We start from the raw sequence: 12426 nt of genomic DNA, 5'->3' as shown, positions 1-12426 counted from the left end.
GCAGCAAATTCCACAGACCTACTACCCTCTGAGTGAAGAAGTTTCTCCTCATCTCAGTTTTGAAAGAGCAGCCCCTTATTCTAAGATTATGCCCCCTAGTTCTAGTTTCACCCATCTTTGGGAACAACCTTACCGCATCCACCCGATCAAGCCCCTTCACAATCTTATATGTTTCAACAAGATCGCCTCTCATTCTTCTGAACTCCAATGAGTAGAGTCCCAATCTACTCAACCTCTCCTCATATGTCCACCCCTCATCCCCGGGATTAGCCGAGTGAACCTTCTTTGTACTGCCTCGAGAGCAAGTATGTATTTTCTTAAGTATGGACACCAAAATTGTATGCAGTATTCCAGGTGCGGTCTCACCAATACCTTATATAACTGCAGCAATACCTCCCTGTTTTTATATTCTATCCCCCTAGCAATAAAAGCTAACATTCCGTTGGCCTTCTTGATCACCTGCTGCACCTGCATTCTAAATTTTTGATTTTCTTGCACTAGGACCCCCAGATCCCTTTGTACTGCAGTACTTTCCAGTTTCTCGCCATTAAGATAATAACTTGCTCTCTGATTTTTCCTGCCAAAGTGCATAACCTCACATTTTCCAATATTGTATTGCATCTGCCAAATCTCCGCCCACTCACCCAGCCTGTCTATATCCCTTTGTAGATTTTTTTATGTCCTCCTCGCTCTCTACTTTCCCTCCCATCTTTGTATCATCTGCAAACTTTGATACGTTACACTCGGTCCCCTCCTCCAAATCGTTAATATAGATTGTAAAGAGTTGGGGACCCAGCACCGACCCCTGCGGAACACCACTGGCTACTGGTTGCCAGTCCGAGAATGAACCATTTATCCCAACTCTCTGCTTCCTGTTGGATAACCAATCCTCCACCCATGCCAGAATATTACCCCCAATCCAGTGATTCTTTATCTTGAGCAATAATCTTTTATGTGGCACCTTGTCGAATGCCTTCTGGAAATCTAAATACACTACGTCCACTGGTTCCCCTTTATCCATCCTGTACGTTATGTCCTCAAAGAACTCAAGCAAATTTGTCAGACATGACTTCCCCTTTATAAAGCCATGGTGACTTTGTCCTATTAAATTATGTTTATCCAAACGTTCCGCTACTGTGTCCTCAATAATAGACTCCAAAATTTTATCCACCACAAATGTTAGGTTAACTGGTCTATAATTTCCAGCCTTCTGCCGGGTGTTACATTAGCAGTTTTCCAATCTGCCGGGACCTTTGCCGAGTCCAGAGAATTTTGGAAAATTATTACCAAAGCATCCACAATCCCTACTGCCACTTCCCTCAAGACCCTAGGATGTAAGCCATCAGGTCCAGGGGATTTATCCGCCTTGAGTCCCATTAATTTACTGAGTACCAATTCCTTAGTGATTTTCATTGTATTTAGCTCCTCCCCCCCTGGAGCCCCCTGTATGTCCAGTGTTGGGATATTCTTAGTGTCCTCTACCGTAAAGACTGAAACAAAATATTTGTTCAGCATTTTTGCCATCTCCATGTTTCCCACCATTAATTTCCCGGTCTCATCCTCTAAGGGACCTACGTTTGCCTTAGCCACCCTTTTTCTTTTTATATAACTGTAGAAACTCTTGCTATCTGTTTTTATATTTTTTGCTAATTTATTTTCATAATCTATCTTCCCTTTCTTAATCAATCCTTTCGTTACTTTTTGCTGTCTTTTGAAGACTTCCCAATCTTCTATCCTCCCACTAAGTTTGCTACCTTATATGTCCTTGTTTTTAGTCGGATACTATCCTTAATTTCTTTACTTAGCCACGGATGGCTGTCATTTCTTTTACACCCTTTTTTCCTCAGTGGAATATTTTTTTTTTGAAAGTTGTAAAATAACTCCTTAAATGAACACCACTGCTCATGTACCATCTTACCCTTTAATCTATTTTCCCAGTCCACTTTAATCAATTCCGCTCTCATACCATCATAGTCTCCTTTATTCAAGCTCAGTACGCTTGTTTGAGAACCAACCTTCTCACCCTCTAATTGGATATGGAATGTAACCATGTTATGGTCACTCATTCCAAGGGGATCCTTAACTAGGACATTATTAATTAATCCTGGCTCATTACACAGGACCAGGTCCAAGGTTGCTTGTCCCCTTGTAGGATCAGTTACATACTGCTCAAGAAATCCATCCCTAATACACTCAATAAACTCTTCCTCAAGGCTGCCCTGCCCAATTTGATTTGTCCAGTTAATATGATAGTTAAAATCCCCCATAATTATAGCTGTTCCCTTATTACATGCCCCGACTATTTCCTGATTAATACTTCTTCCAGCAGAGTTGCAACTATTAGGAGGCCTATATACTACGCCCACGAGTGTTTTTTGCCCCTTATTATTCCTTACCTCGACCCAAACTGTTTCATTATCCTGATCCTTTGTCCCAATATCATTTCTCTGTATTACAGTGATTCCTTCCTTTATTAACATAGCCACCCCACCTCCCCTTCCTTCCTGCCTGTCCTTCCTGATTGTTAAATACGCTTGCATATTTAATTCCCAGTCGTTGTCACCCTGCAGCCATGTTTCTTTAATGGCCACAAGATTATACCCATACGTCGTTATTTGTGCCGTTAACTCGTCCATTTTTTTACGAATGCTACGTGCATTCAGATAAAGAACTTTCAAATATGTTTTGTGACACTTAGTTCCTGCTTTTTCCTTTTTTAACACTTTACCTTTTACTCCATACCTTCTGTCCTTTCCTGACATGCTTTCCTCTGTCTCCCTGCTCAGGTTCCCAACCCCCTGCCACAGCTTTGATGCTGGGTTAATCGCCTTACGCCTTCTAGTTTTTATTTTATCTGTCGTGCCTAAAGTACACTTTCTTTCCGCTGCTCTACGCTTTTCCCTTTCACTTGTTCTTGAACAACTGTTTGTACTATTTGTATTGTAGATTTCCCCTGGGTCTTCCCCTCTCTTGCTGCTCTCAACTTTATTCCCTTCTGACTCCCCGCTCAGGTTCCCATCCCCCTGCCACTCTAGTTTAAACCTTCCCCAACAGCACTAGCAAACACCCCCGCGAGGACATTGGTCCCGGTCCTGCTCGGGTGTAACCCTTCACGCTTGTACAGGTCCCACCTTCCCCAGAACCGGTCCCAATGTCCCAGGAATCTAAATCCCTCCCTCCTACACCATCCCTGCAGCCACGCATTCATCCTGTCTATTCTCCTGTTCCTATACTCACTAGCACGTGGCACCGGTGGTAATCCTGAGATCACAACCTTTGAAGTCCTGCTTTTTAATTTATCTCCTAACTCCTTAAATTCACCTTGCAGGACCTCATCCCTTTTTTTACCTATGTCGTTGGTACCAATATGGACCACGACTACTGGCTGTTCACCCTCCCCCTCCAGAATGCCCTGCAGCTGCTCCGTGACATCCTTGACCCTAGCACCAGGGAGGCAACATACCATCCTGGAGTCACGTTTGCGGCCGCAGAAACGCCTATCTGTTCCCCTTACAATCGAATCCCCTATCACAATAGCCCTGCCATTTTTCTTCCTCCCCTCCTGTGCAGCAGAGCCACACGTGGTGCCCCGAACTTGGCTCTTGCTGCTTTCCCCTGATAAGACATCTCCCCCAACAGTATCTAAAGCAGAATATCTGTTTGAGAGGGAGATGGCTCCAGGGGACTCCTGCTCTACCTGCCCACTCCTTTTACTCTGCCAGGCAGTCACCCATTTCCTTTCTGCCTGCGTAATCTTTACCTGCGGTGTGACCAACTCGCTAAACGTGCTATCCATGATAGTCTCAGCATCGCGGATGCTCCACAGTGAATCCACCCGCAGCTCCAGCTCCGAAAGACGGTTAACCAGTAGCTGCAGCTAGACACACTTCCTGCACACATGGTCGCCAGGGACACCGGTAGTGTCCATGACTTCTCACATCGTGCAGGAGGAGCATATCACGAGTGCGAGCTGTGCTGCCATGACTTGCCTTAGACTCTCAGACTCTCCTCCCGCTCTAGGTCTCTCCTTTTATACTGTGCTCACCTCTCGGACTCTCCTGCCTCACCTGTGACGTCGCACAGTAGTTTTGTCTTGTTGAAGGTCTGCAGCTGCTTTTATTCCCCAATCTCAGTCTTCTACTCTCAGGTTCACTGCTGCTCTGGGGAAAAAGTTAGGAAAAGGAAGGCAAAGCAGCACCTCCTTCCCCCACTTCACCGAACTCCCACACTTACCAAACTCTCAGTTCACAGTGTTGTCCGCACACATGTGATCCAGGTCCAAGCGGGGGAAAGAGAGGGAGAATGTGATCCAGACAGGGAGATGGATTATGTTCTCCTCTCTTCCCCCCTCCCACCCCGTTGGACCTGGATCATGTACTTCATGAACGGCAGCGAGTTGATTTCCCGGAAAGTCCGCCACATGCACGGCAAGTGATGTCATCGGATGCAGTTTCACTATTCACTTTGTAATGTAAAAGGTGACACTCACCCCCCACTTTCTACCCAATAAACCTGAAAACAATCCATGACCCACACACAATGCCCCATCAGTCACCGCAGCTCTCTCACAGTGTTTTGTTTGATGGGAGTGATTAGTGACAGTGTGGGTACTTCCAGTTTTCGATCAACCCGTGATGTCATCCTTCTGCGCATGCGCCGGGCCACCTGATGACGTCACTCTCAGCGCATGCTAAAAAGCTACGGCTCCACTCGTGATGTCACTTCCAATTACGTCACCCTCAACCATTCTCGTTGAATGAAATGCGCCTCACTAAACCAACCTCGCAGCTCAAATTATGTAAAATAGTCAGTACTGTGCATTTGTGAAATTCAGCCTCAGAGAAAAGGCTACAGCACCCTGCATAATCTTGCAGTACATGTTCATGGGATCACATATTTGAAGGGCCCACAAGTCAATTGCTGGGTTGGCCTGGTGTGGAGTGTTTTCAGAGTCAAAGCGAGGTGGCAGGCTGCTCAATGTGGAGGCCTCACTCCTCCAGCAGATGGGAGTTTCAAGGGAGTTTTTACAGATCATGTGGATAGTATGTCATGCATGACTCCAGGTTCCCGAGTGGCACAAATTGGTGCCATGCAGCCCTTGATATGGTCGGGCCTGGCTTGCCAGACTGGCCAGTTCTCATAGCTACTTAATTCACCTGCTTGTCCATTTAATCAGCTCTAAACCAGGGAAGTAGCCACAATGTTGCTCCTCTGCCTGGCCACAGAACTAGTTTTGTACCTCCTCACCAAGTTCTCCTAGTATGTTGGAGCATGACACGTCACGATTATCACCCACCTCCAGGTGAGCAAGGGCCAAAATTTTGTGAGAATCACAGTAAAGCCTTTACAGTGGCAGCAGTCAGCTCTCGACGAGATGCATGGAAACACTGCAATACTGAAGAGCAGCACAATCTTATGTTGCACAAGTCAGTTGGTTGTCCTTTGCCTTCCTCAAAGGTGCTGAATGCTTTGAGAAAGAGGCACCTGAGCAGCCTGGTGCTTCCAGAAGGACCCTTCCTGCACCCAATCCAACCATCCTGTCATGACATCTTGTTTACTTAAGCAACAGCTCAGATACACCCATTCAGGGAGGTGGTATTACTGACACAGAGCAGATATTACTGGGTGGATCCCAGAGCATCAGTAAGCAGGGGGAGCTGGGAGGCAACTTTGAGAAGACATCTGTCTCTCCCCAAAATTGACATAAGCAAGAAGCCTCAGCTGAGGGTTCCAAGACCAAGATCTCAGGGGCCTAGGCTGTTAAAGTTCAATGATTCAGGAGCATTGGTCTCACATGCAGGCAGTGGAGGCAGTCTCCTCTCTCATGATGCTGATGATGGGACAAATGGAGGAGTCCAGAACCCGTGTCTGCAATGCAATGAAAAAGGCAAGATATGAAGTGAGGAAGACCCTGGTGACGGGTAGGAGAAGGGTAGGAGAGATCAAACAAGGCAATTATAGGCCTATTAGTCTAAAGTCAATTCTGGGGAAGTTACTAGAATCTGTTATTAGCAACAGAGTGACTGAGCACTTGGACAAATATGAGCTCATCAGAGAGAGCCAGCATGGATTTGCAAAGGAAAAGTCATGTCTAACAAACCTAGTTGAATTTTTTGAGGAGGTAACTAACATGGTAGATAAGGGAGTGTCTACGGATGTTATTTCTATGGACTTCCAGAAGGCATTCGACATAAGAGACTGTTAACAAAAATGAGAGCGCATGGAATTGGAGGCAACCTATTGGCTTAGATAGGGAATTGGTTAGGAGGTAGGAGACAGAGAGTAGGGATAATGGGTATGTACTCAAATTGGCAGGATGTGACTAGTGGTGTTCCCCAGGGATCCGTACTGGGGCCACAGCTTTTCACTATATTTATAAATGACTTGGATGAAGGAATAGAGAGCCGTATATCTAACTTTGATGATGACACTGTTAGGTGGCACAGTAAATAATGGAGATGGGAGCAGAAAGTTGCAAAAGGACATTGATAGATTAAGTGAGTGGGCAAAACTGTGGCAGATGGTGTTTAATGTGCGAAAGTGTGAGGTCATCCACTTTGGACCGAAAATAGATCAGAGTATTTTCTAAATGGCGAGAAGCTTGGAACTGTGGATAAGCAGAGAGATTTAAGGGTCCAAGTACAGAAATCACTAAAAGCAAGTGGACAGGTACAAAAAATAATTTAAAAGGCTAATGGAATGTTGGCCTTTAACTCAAGGGAGCTGGAATACAAAGGGGTGGAAGTTATGTTACAGTTGTACTGAGCCCCGGTTAGACCCCATCTGGAGTACTGCATTCAGTTCTGGGCACCACACCTCAGGAAGGATATATTGGCCTTGGAGGGGGTGCAGCGCAGATTCACCAAAATGATACCGGGGCTAAAAGGGTTACATTGCAAGGACAGGTTGCATAAACCAGGCTTGTATTCCCTTGAGTGTAGAAGATTAAGGAGTGATCTAATTAATTGTTTAAGATGATTAAGGGATTTGATAGAGCAGATAGAAACTATTTCCTCTGGTGCGAGAGTTCAGAACAAAGGGGCATAAACTTAAAATTATAACTAGGCAGTTCAGGGGTGATGTCAGGAAGCAATTCTTCGCACAAAGGGTAGTGGAAATCTGGAACTCTCTCCTCCAAAAAGCTGTTGAGGCTAAGTCAATTGAAAATTTCAATACTGAGATTGCTAGGTTTTTGTTAGGCAAGTGTATTAAGGGATATGTAAACAAGGCAGGTAAATGGAGTTAAGATTCAGATCAACCATGATCTAATTGAATGGCGTAACAGGCTTGAGGGCCTACTCCTATTCCTATGGCAGTCCAGGAGATCAAAGTAGCCACCAGCCAGACATTAGGAGGAGGGTATAAGAGCTGTTGTCACTTCTGTAGTGGCAACAGTTGCTGCCCGTGTGTTTGAATTTAGCAATTCCACCCCCCAGGTAGTGCACCCACCAGAAGAATGATCAGGGCCACACAAGGGCCATGGAAGAGAAATCATGGCAGAAATCGAGGTAGCCAGTTCGGGTGCGGAGTTTTGGACAAAGTGCCCAGCCCCACTTCACTTGCCAGACCACCACCCAGAAGTGGGCGGTTTTCATAAGGAAAGTCCAGGTCTTTATGTCAGAGGAAGCTGTGAGCAGTCTGCCACACAGACCACACCTTGACTCCCTTGTGCAAAGCTGATCACTGAGACACAAGAGAACAACTGATGTGCTGTGGCCAGTGCAGAAAAAAGCCACAAGGAGGATCGCTAGTGTAAGAGAAAACAACATAGATTCAAATGTAGGAATGATATCAAGAAATCATTCTTCACACAAAGAGGGATCAACACTTGATTCAAGATGATCAAAATGGCCTTGCTCAACCATTATTATCTTATGATCTTTTTTTTGAAGAGGTTCAAACACGGAGTTGCAGGAGAGATGGCACAGATATAGGGCCAACGAACAGCAGCATTGCCTTCTACTCCACAGCTGCAATTCCCAACAACAATCGCCTGTATTCCAAAAGACACTGTGCAATATCTTAAGCTGGAGCTGTGCATTCTCTAAACTCCAGAATGTTAGTGCTATGTATTCTCTGAACTCGGTAGTGACAGCGCTATGCGTTGACATGGTAGATGCTGAGAGCTTGTTTCCCCTGGCTGGAGAGTCTAGAATTAGGGGTCATGGTCTCAAGATAAGAGGTCGGCCATTTAGGTCCGAGATGAGGAAAAATTTCTTCACTCAGAGGGTTGTGAATCTTTGGAATTCTCTGCTCCAGAGGGCTGTGGATGCTCAGTCATTGAATATGTTCGAGATTGAGATCGATAGATTTTTGGACACTAAGGGAATCAAGGGGTATGGGGATAGAGCAGGAAAGTGGAGTTAAGGTAGAAGATCAGCCATGATCTTACTGATTGGCGAAGCAGGCTCGAGGGGTCTTATGGGTTACTCCTGCTCCTATTGCTTATGTTCTTATGTTCTCTGAACTTGGTAGTGTTAGCGCTGTGTGTTCTCTGAACTCAGTAGTGTTAGTGCTGTGTGTTCTCTGAACGCGGTAGCATTAGCACTGTGCGTTCTCTGGAATCGGTAGTGTTAGCGCTGTATGTTCTCTGAATGCGGTAGTGTTAGGGCTGTGTGTTCTCTGAACATGGTAGTGTTAGGGCTGTGTGTTCTCTGAACTCAGTAGTGTTAGCGCTGTACATTCTCTGAACATGGTAGTGTTAGGGCTGTGTGTTCTCTGAACTCAGTAGTGTTAGCGCTGTACATTCTCTGAACATGGTAGTGTTAGCGCTGTGTGTTCTCTGAACACAGTAGTGTTAGTGCTGTGTTCTCTGAACGCAGTAGTGTTAGCGCTGTGCGTTCTCTGAACACGGTAGTGTTAGTGCTGTGTGTTCTCTGAACGCAGTAGTGTTAGCGCTGTGCGTTCTCTGAACACGGTAGTGTTAGTGCTGTGTGTTCTCTGAACGCAGTAGTGTTAGCACTGTGCGTTCTCTGAAATCAGTAGTGTTAGCGCTGTGCCTTGTCTGAACTCTGTAGCCTGCCTGACAATGACTGGATCAAATTATACATTGCAGAGAACTTGAATTACTCTACGGCAGACTGGATCAAATTACACATTCCAGACAAAGGGTTGGATGAGCACTGTCTTCCCACTTCCTGTCGGTGACAATAACGAATTACCTTATTTCCAACGCAGTGGTATAAACAGACGTGACCATGAATCATAGAATCATATTTGTTGCATCTAACTTTTTTTTCCATCTGACTCACTTGATTTAATGAGTCATTTGCCGTTTCACTGTACCGGCACGTCTTCTGCCAGCAGCCACATCTACTAGAATTTAGGGTGTATTTTAAAATGATTGTAACTCTGATGTATCTGTCTTACACCCCAAATTCCGATCCCCTATGCCAAAATTACACCACTTTTGCTCAAAAAAATTGAATTTTGGGTCCATGCTCTTCGGTGGGTGGTGGCCCATTTATTTGACATCTGTACTGGTCAACTACAGGACAAGGAAGAAATCAGAGATCAAACTCCAGAGAGGCCACAAAAAAATAAGGACCCACATGTTCAAGTTCAATTAGTATGGGCTGCTGAGAGAGGCAGGGAAGTCCTAGGTTAGTCTACCTGAAGAAGAGAGCCAATCAGGTCCAAAGTCTGATTCTGTGTCAGGGCTAACTTGACTTTGAATCAGAAAGCAAGTATTTCTCAGCCCGCTAACCAGGACAGGGTGGCATAGTTTATTATTTACAAGGAGGGACTGAAGTTAAGTTGAAGTAAGATGAGATTTGATATAACCATTATACTGTATGTTCACTTCCTGACTAAAATAAAGCAGTTTAACCATTTGTTTCTAGCCTCTTCTTACTAAAGTGTTAAATAGTCGGCCTTTTGGAAGATTGGAGAAGAGCGAGTATCACTATAACCAGTCCATATATCAAGGCAGTCAATCATTGTTACATCTCCTCCAGGTTATGCTATGATAGTACTAGATATTGGGTAGTTTGGGCAAACTGCTGAAAGTAAGGGATGCGAGGTCCATTTTCAGGAGTGATCAGTGCTGCTAAAGTTGGAGGAATATCTAAGACAGACCCAAAATTTGTAACAGGGAGGAATAGGCATGAAGGGACAGGAGAAATAACAGGAATGAAGGGATAGGGGAGGATGCAGCTTGTGAGGATTGGTTATAAGTGAAAGGGAGGGGGAGGCAATGAAAGGAGGGGGGGAGACGAAGGGGAAAAGACAGGGTATTGAACTATGGGAACAGACGTCAGGCAAGGGGGCTGGAGCACCACCTACTTTGAATTGCTTTTCATTGTAGCCCTGTAACTTGGCCGGGTTTCCCCCTGACCACAGGTTTGATTCCTAGAGAAAATAGAAACATTAACTTGAGCGTGAAGAGCTTCTTCACCTGCAGGTATCCTATTATGTGAACTCAATCAGGGAAACACAGCTACTAGCCATAGACAAGACTTAAGGGGCATGTGCTTTACCAAGCTAGAAATCAGGCAAATCTTTCTTCTATCTGATCAATTCATAGGACAGGGTTTTTAACATTATTTGCATCTATTATGCTGGTCTTAATGACGTTCAGAATGGCAACTGTCCAAAAAATCTAACTTTAACAAGCACCAGCAACAAGTCTACAATAAAATGTCACTATTAAAGATATGCAAAAATAATTTAAAATACAAAAATAAACTTCATACTCTCAAAAATATTACATTTCAATTGCTTACTCAAACAACATCCTTGGTTAAATGTTTTGAATCATATGCTGCCACACTCTGGAGAAATCCTCTTGTATCACTGAATTTGTTACCCCTAGGGTTACATTAATGCCTTTCCTTGATGCAACACATTCTGGGAAGGATGATATCACTGCAGCTGGTTTCTATTCTATCAATGTACTACAGAACGTTCCACAGAATATTGGCACACAAAAAATACTTTTCTTGTTTGTTTATCAGCCAAAAAATTCTGGGAGATTTTACAGCAAAACTACAAAGTACAAGCTGGTGACAATTATATCAATCTACCCAGAATACACTACAATACTGAGATCCAAGCTACCATTGTAGCTAAAAACAAAATCTTACCAACTGGATATATTCACAATCCAACTGGTATTGGATTTTCCCTCTCAGCTAGGAGTCTGCTGATTGGCATCCATGGAATTCCATTTGGAGCTCTTACTGATGCTGCTGTAACTGATGTTAATCGAACAGCTCCCTCCAGAGAGTCAAAACCCAAAATAGTAGTTCTCCATGTGGAGGGAAAAGTCCAATGAAAATAGCAATGTCTACTGTGAGGCAGGGGTCAGTAATGAATTAACCTGATCTATCTGGTGAATATTGAAAGTACTCTCCATACATGTTCTTTCTTTAAGAAAAAAGTACTTGGACCTCTTGATGGGTTCAGTGAGTTTACCCAGTAAATAGCTGAACCATAAACACACGAAAGTCTACCTTCAGAAAATTAATATTTAATCATGAAATTCTAGACAATGTGATTTTCAAGCATAATTGTCCATACCTGCCTTTAATGTTGTGAAATCAGCTATAGTTTGCCTAATTGAAATGAAATTACTGCAAAATATGACAAATTTCCTAGAGTGTAGAGCCTAAGCTCTTTTTAATTACATTTTATTACATGACTACACTGCTAATTGCATTATTGAATAAAAGGATCCAATGTATTTTCTGTAAGAATCAAGGGCAAAGCTTTAATTAAAATTTCTTAAACAATGATTTAACATTAATTTTAATTGAACTTTCCAAGACTAATTTCACACCAAAGTCTGGTGTGCTAGATCGCAATCTGAATTGAGTGACATTGTGATGAAAATTTATAATGTCTTTTGTAATGTAGTACTCACCTAGTGGACGCTTCGTATATAACAATTAAAGAAAACAACTGATTCGTACAGATTTTGGAAGCAAGACTTTATTATGGGAACTTTCATTTCAGGCCTGTAACCTAGGTCCAGTGTCATTAGTGTTACTAACAATCTCATAAGTGGTCCCAACCTGACAGTCCTTTTATTACTCCATCACCTGTCTTCTGATTATTTTACTGATTATGGCCACTCTTCATAATCAAAAAGAAAGAAAAAAACACATTAACAGATATGGAGAAAAGTGAAATTTAATAGTGCATTAAACAGGAGTTAATTTTTTTTGCCCTTTATTTCCACGCTTTTATATTGCACTAATTACTCTGTGCAGCTTCTGGAAGCTTGGGTACTTTAGCGTGTATTAAGACAAACAACTGCATGGCCAATCTAAAAGCACCTACAAGAATGCTGTTTAACTAGCTATTCAAGCACATAGGCCTAGCAATTCGATTAAAGGCGGGACACGTGTTACACGCACCTGTTCACCTGGTCGCCGGGACCACGTTAAATTGGTGTTGGCAGCTCATTATCGTGAGCCAGTTGTG

General features: G+C 43.6%; 1 protein-coding gene across 14 annotated transcripts in view; it reads right to left on the bottom strand.

Moving 5' to 3' along the window:
- LOC137323713 (ferroportin-like) overlaps positions 1–12426 on the bottom strand; it is a 79989-nt gene that overhangs the window by 44981 nt on the left and 22582 nt on the right. The window contains exons 1-2 of one of the 14 annotated variants that reach the window (XM_067987550.1): positions 11085–11282; positions 10285–10350 (exon numbers count right to left, since the gene is read on the bottom strand). The exons of 10 other annotated variants lie outside the window; for them this stretch is intronic. The gene's annotated coding sequence lies outside the window, so the exon portion shown is untranslated. Of the gene's footprint in view, positions 1–5794; positions 5869–10284; positions 10351–10724; positions 10746–11084; positions 11283–12426 lie in introns of those variants that run through there. 3 more of the 14 variants (XM_067987549.1, XM_067987548.1, XM_067987551.1) reach the window with 3 other exon arrangements.

This window comes from Heptranchias perlo, chromosome 7 (assembly GCF_035084215.1).
Source record: "Heptranchias perlo isolate sHepPer1 chromosome 7, sHepPer1.hap1, whole genome shotgun sequence".
Lineage (NCBI taxonomy): Eukaryota > Metazoa > Chordata > Chondrichthyes > Hexanchiformes > Hexanchidae > Heptranchias > Heptranchias perlo.
Note: the sequence above shows the minus strand (reverse complement) of the source record. Positions and strands in the feature narration are given on the sequence as shown.